Here is a 7,005-nt window from a genome sequence, read left to right as displayed (position 1 = left end):
AGTGACATTAGTAACGGACCATATTAGTTGCATGTCACGTGCCACGTTACACGGGATTTCGAACGAGAGACCTATCGATATATTCTTCACTAATATCCGAATTAATCGAATACGAGCTACGATAATTGGGACATTCAATAATATTTGCAATTATTTCTACGTCCTTTTTTCTTCCACGATATCTTTTTGTTTCTACAAAAATAAATCAATTTTTACGATTATCTGAAACGAACGAAAATTATTTATACGTCCTTGCATTAGTTCGTAAAAAAAAAAAAGAAAAAAGAAAAGAAATAAATCATAACAGTTGTCGATCGTAGTGCGCATCGAAATGAATCAAGTCAAACCCGAAAAATACAAGATCTTTGTTGATATGAAATATATACCCGCGTATCGTCTGAGAATTATTGCATTTGCCTTGAAAAAATTTATCACAAATATCTCATTATATTTTGTAATAAATATCATTTGTACATTTCGAATATGTACGAATTATATCGCATAAGGATTACTAAATACTTTTTATGTTAAACGCTTCAGCGCGTTGCACTCGACAGTCGGTGCAACTGTCTCAGACTTAAAACTCGTATTCTAAAAAAATAATAACCTTAAAATTAACATGTACGTGCAAACAGCCATAAGCGTAAAAGCACATTAAGCACGCAACACCCAACATGCTTTAAAAATTCACGTCGCAATAAATATATTAATCTTTTCCAGACTCACTGACATACATAAGTATTTTATCACGAAATAATATTAAACCATTTTTCATTAGAAGCAAAACATAGCAATGCAATTTTGTTAAAGATAAAATGCATCTAAAACATACATAAACTACGATTATCAATTTGATTAAAAAATATATATATTACTACGTTATTATCATAGTAATATCATTGAATTACGTAGGTATACAACTTTAAATGTTTAAAATTAAAATAAGGACTGTTAAGCGTTGACAGAAGTATATCGAAATGTCAAAAAAACAATCGAGAAAAATGATTTTGTGAAACAGCCATCGAATAAATATGTGATAAAAGTACAGCTGCCAGTTATAGGTGCTGATAATAATTTGTAATGATCAGAAAATATATTTATATCAAAAAGCAATCAATCAGACCCACCCAAACGCGAAAAACGATTGGTACTGTCCTTCACTGATTCAACGAAGTTCACTTAAAATATAAAAAAAAAAAAAAAATAGATAAATTAGTTGTGTGACAATACTTTTAAAAAAACAAATAAGCAAGAGTTAGTAGAAATGCACGTTCGCCGAACGTGCTACCAGATGCACTTTTTCATTCCATATCTTCTCGCGCTGTTTTCTACTCTACATAAAAATAAATAAATTTGCGAATAAAAATTTATCATATCTCAAAGTTGTCTAAAATTAAAATAAATACGTATGCAATTTTCTCAACGTATATAATACGATATTATTAATCAAGAAAACGTATGCAACGTCAGATGGAAATATAAAAAAATTAAGAGACCGTGCCATAAACGTTACTCATTAGTAAAAGATACAAAAAGAAAAAATATACTACATTCCACAAATATCACGGTTTGTGGACGATCAAAGGATTCGAGGATTCCATTGATCGTATGCACAAACACATCCATTCGATAGCTCCAGTAGAAATTTATTCGCACTCGATGAACCTATTATAAGCTAGAATTAACTCTTCGCACATTCAATGATTCGATAAAAGGAGAAAATATACAATACGTTCAAAATTTTTACTCTGTCTGAAGATAAACGACTGATTAATCACGACAGTGCGAAGCGTCAATATACTTAAAACTAAGTATCCAACACGTTCAAAAATCTTTGCAGATTTCAAAAATATTACAATCCGCAAGATTTTTCAGCTGCTCGATGCAGTTCTAATTACGAGATTACGGAATGGCCACAAGTCAAATTAAATAAATGCATTGCAAAGTATATCCAAGTCTCGTAGACACTCCGTTTAGATCCGGCGAGTGAGTCTCGCTCGGTTCCTACCTACTTAAAATTAAACACATTCACGCAGAAGTATGCTACCTGCCTACCTGCACCTATATTTAAAAAATAGCAAAACATTCGTTCCAAAACATACACTCCACGGTTCTCTCACATACCGCCAGGGTGCAAAAGCCTAAACTAGAGAGTATGCCCCGGGGCACCTCCGACACCCTAGCTCAAACGCGTCTGACTCTTTACCATTCAGGGATACGTACCGATTGCTGTAATCGACTGTCACGGCTAGTGATTATTGCGTGAATGACTAAAACAAAAAATACTAATATATACCAGTACATACACGTACTAGTGATATACGAGTACTCTAAATGTCCATAGAATGTAACTCTACTCCACAGAACGCTAATGAAAATATATTACTTGCAATAGGATATGTACTAATTTAGAAATTATCGCGAAACGATGTACATTCCACCACCTAACGCGCACACACAGGTGTAATGTACAACGTGCGCAATCACCAACGCAATGACAATCGCCAATAAGGGGAGCTTAAAACTAAACCCATACTAATTGTTTCTCACCCAAACGAGTAACACCTGGGCACACGCATGGATGAGAACGCAGGAAGCATGGGGGGGAGAAACGGGAATTAGTACATTAGAAGCTGAAAATCCTAATCTAAAAATTGATTAACTTAGTCTAGGGCCTACGGGCTATGACTCTACCAGTCTCTTTGTTTATTTAGTAATGACTCTACTCGACATTTTCTTTCAAAAGCAAACATTCTGTTGAGACTTTCTTTCCATCATCAAAATTAATTAAGTATTTCAATTATTTTCCATGCAAGAATAATAAAAAAGATACCTCGGGTGGTCTCTTTCTACAAGTGTTTCCTTTAATTAATTAAAATCATACTCCCTCACTTGTAGTCCAAGATCTACCCGTCGCGAATGTCTTCTCGTCTATTTTCTCTATATACTGAAAAGTACGCGTTTTCGTGTAACTTAGAAGCTACTTTACAAAACATGTTAATTGTCTGACATTTAAGCTAACATATGCAATGTAGTATCAATTATTAATACTACTAAGTGGAAAAGAACAAGAAGACCCTATCCTGAGCTAAAAATAGAAACAGGCACAATAAATAAACGATAAAAGATATACTGGCAGAAAGATGTACTACTCGAGAGTAAATCCACAGGAGGAATTACCGACGGTCGTACTCGTCAATAATATCTTTCAAAAATTACAACCAGTAACCCGTGTCGATACGGACCTTTCGTCCTCGACATGATGGGTACCAGAGGAACTTTAATTTCTTCACTCACTACTTGTGAAGTTCTGCGAGGGCTCCAAAACACTCGTCCGCGTCGTAGGTTGTAATTGAGTTAAGTCGACTCCAAACTTGGTTGCAATCGTTGTGGATTCGCAGCGACGACTTGAAAAAAGATTACAGACGAAGAAGTTATTAGTATTATTATTGTAAGAAGAGGATTAATTTGTTATTTGCTATGTGCTTACCGATAGAAGCAGAGGAACGTACAATCATATTCGACGATACACTGACTCTAATTCGCGCGATTATTTATAAATTACGAAACGACACTGAATTTAATTCGCGAAATTCTATTTTTTATTTACAATGCTCAGTCTGTGCGACTGTCAAAAAAGAAAATTAAACTGTGAACGAACAAGCCCTAATTCTCTGACTGCTTTGCGCGCAGTCTAAATTAATATGCATATTTCTAAAACTTGGTATGAATCGCGGGACGCGTTGAAACAAACACTGACTCTAATACACTCCTCTTCTCATTTCTGGATAATAAACACGATTTCTTCATTGCTTCGCGCACGATTGCAATGATGTTCTGAAAAAAAAGAACAATAATAATTATTGTCTCTATTGGGAATACAAATCGTAAAATCCTTGGACATATTTACAAGTTAACTTACTTGTGTTGCTACGGATACTATCACGATTCGTCGGAGCAAGCTTGGAACAGGATGAATGAGAAAAATGCATCGCTTCCTCCTTCTTAAGTCCCACCAGAGTGTAGAATATCTCGAGGTCTGGAAATTGTTCAAACATTATTAGTAAGATATAAAACGTGTACTCGAGTAGATGTTTGTGTGTGTGTGTGTGTGTGTGTGTGTGTGTGTTCGCGTAGGTAAGTATACAACACACTACATATCGCGATTGCAACTAATTAATTAGAAATTATTAACGCCGGTATCATAAAAACCCGAGAAAAGTATCGATATTGGGAAAATACGAGCGGAAATATCGAGAAAAAAGAGTTTGTGGGTGACGCCCCTTGCCCCCCCGCGATGAAAATTTCTTTTTCCTTAATATCTTTTAAACGCGACGATGCTCCCACTTGAAAATTCTCACGCGTGTTCCACGCGTGATTTGCTATCGATTAGTGTATAGGATGATACCGTACGTTGTAAAGAATATGATAATTACCGTCAATTAAGAGGACGCCGATGATTCGATGCACCTGTCCGTTCGAACGATTTCAAAATGGCCGATCTTACATCGTTTGCAAGATAGGATCAGTACGCGCATGCGCGCGATGTCGCTTTCGACATGGCTACGCACATAATTAGAAATATTTCGATCTATTACAAGAAAATATGGAAATATCAGATACACGATATTTCGGTACAAAAACTATCGCGATCATTGGTTTCCTAGTTAAAACCGTGAAAATGAACGCTGGAAGTAGCGTATTCGTACGAACAAAGCCGAAAACGTAAGCAAAATGTGAGGTCGAAAGCTTAATTGATTTGACGAATGTATAATCCTTCGGTCGATAAATACTGTCGATAAAAAACGTCGATAAAAATGTATTTGTAAGTTCCGGTCGATAATTGACTTACTTTTAGTCCTCGTTGATCCTACCACGATTCGTCAGCTCTTGAATGATGTAAGATGAAAAAGGATGAACGATCAGCAGTGATGGATTATATAAAGGCCCTCTTAAGTATTTCCTTCTTAAGCTCGGCTCCGACGTACAATATTTCGGGGTCTGTAAATTTTTCAAGCATTAGTGGTAGAATACATAGCGTATGTGTGAATGGATTCTCCCATGTGGATGTGGAAAAGAAATAACCTATACGTACGTATGTTGTGTGTGTGTGTGTACATATAGGTACATATATAACCTACAAGATATGAATCATCTCGACTAATAAACAACAAATTATTAACACGTCTCATAAATACGGGAACAAAATATCGATATTTTCGAAATAAGAGAGTAAGAAAGTCACGAAAAAGTGTTCACTGTAAGTCCCCTTGCACGCGTACGAGTGACATTTTATTTTCCTTAATATCTTTTGAACGCGACGATGCTCCCATTTGAAAATTCTCACGCGTAGAACACGCGTGTTTAGCTATCGATTGGTGTATAGGATGACACTGTACATTACGAAAAATATGATAATTACCTTACATTGAGAGGACGCCGATGTTACGAAGCAACCTGTCTGCCGAACGATTTCAATATGGCCGATCTAGTCCTCTTTGCTCGGTAAAGAGCTCGCCCGCACATGCGCACAACGTCCTTTACGACATGGCTTCACAGATAATTAGAAATATTTCGATTTATTGTAGGAAAATATGAAAATATTACAAATATGATATTTCGGTAGGAAAACTATCGCGATGATTAGTTTACTAATTAAAACCACGAGAATGAACACTGGAAGTAGCGTATTTGTACGAACAAAGTCAAAAACGTAAGAAAAATGTGAGGTTGTAAACTTAATCGATTTGATCAATCTATGATCGTTCGGTCGATAAATTCTGTCGATAAGAAACGTAGATAAAAATGTATTTACAAACTCTGGTCGATAATTGATTTACTTTTAGTCCTCGTTGATCCTACCAGGATTCGTCTGCTCATGAATGATGCAAGATGAAAAAGGATGAAAAATAAGCAGTGATGGATTATATAACATAAGGGCCCTCCTAAGTACATCCTTCTTGAATTCGTCTAACACGTACAATATTTGACGATCTGAAAATTGTTCAAATATTAATAGTACATTATTTAACATATTGGTGAATAAGTGTTGGCATAAGGATGTAGGAAAGAGAGAATTTATGCATGTGTATGTGTGCATGTGTAGATATATGTATAATATATTAAACTTAATTAATCACGTCTGATTAACTACGAATGATTAGTATAAAAACGTGAAAAAAGATTATATATCATGAAAATAAGATCTGAAATGATGAGAAAAGTGAGCTTGATTGGAACTACATTTTATTGCATCATAGTAGGGCCCGAATGTTCATGCGCACAGCACCGCTTTCAATGTGACCAACCAAAAAATTGCATATATTTTCAATAAAAAAGTTGGAAATATATTTATCCTAGGAAAATATTTTGGTGGTAGAACTATCGAAATTATTAATGTCTGACTTATAACCAAAAAAATAAAATCTAGAAATAGTATATTTCTTAAAAATAAAGTTAAAAACGTAGAGGCAATTATCGGACAGTAGTTTTATAATTCATATTTATCGATGATTTTTATGGACAACATTTATCGATCGACGATTATAAATGGATAAATTCAATTAGATTTTTACTTTCACATTTTTCTTTCCTTTCCGACTTTATTTTTAAAAGCACTCTTCTTTCAGAATTTTTATACTATTCAGTAGTTTTATCACGAAAACCAATAATTGCGACAGTTCGTATATCGAAATATCGTGTCTTTAATATTCTTATATGTTTCTATAATAAATCGAAATGTTTTTAATTATCTACATAGCCATATTGAAAAGCGGTGAGAAACGAATGCGTTTGTGAACCCTTTCATCATGAATAGACCAGCCATGTTGAAACTGTTCGAACGGACAAGTCGTTTGTGAATTATCGGTGTCTTAACAATAAATAACATATTTCTCCAAACGTACAATGTAATGTAATACACGAATCGATAGCTACATTCGTATTTTCAACGTGAGATTATTCGCAAATCGGAATCTCTTCGTATCCAAAAAATATCAGTGAAAA

The 7,005-nt window shown here is 34.7% G+C and overlaps 1 long non-coding RNA gene across 1 annotated transcript; it reads right to left on the bottom strand.

Moving 5' to 3' along the window:
• Positions 1 to 3,720: 3,720 nt before the first annotated feature.
• LOC127068341 (uncharacterized) lies at positions 3,721 to 5,492 on the bottom strand. Its single transcript, XR_007782903.1, has 4 exons — positions 5,423 to 5,492; positions 4,853 to 5,001; positions 3,923 to 4,039; positions 3,721 to 3,837 (listed from the first exon to the last, which is right to left on the bottom strand). It is a non-coding gene; the product is annotated as an uncharacterized LOC127068341 (long non-coding RNA).
• Between the last annotated feature and the right edge of the window lie 1,513 nt (positions 5,493 to 7,005).

This window comes from Vespula vulgaris, chromosome 13, assembly GCF_905475345.1.
Source record: "Vespula vulgaris chromosome 13, iyVesVulg1.1, whole genome shotgun sequence".
In the NCBI taxonomy this organism is placed as follows: Eukaryota; Metazoa; Arthropoda; class Insecta; order Hymenoptera; family Vespidae; genus Vespula; species Vespula vulgaris.
This window is presented reverse-complemented; position numbering and strand designations above follow the sequence as displayed.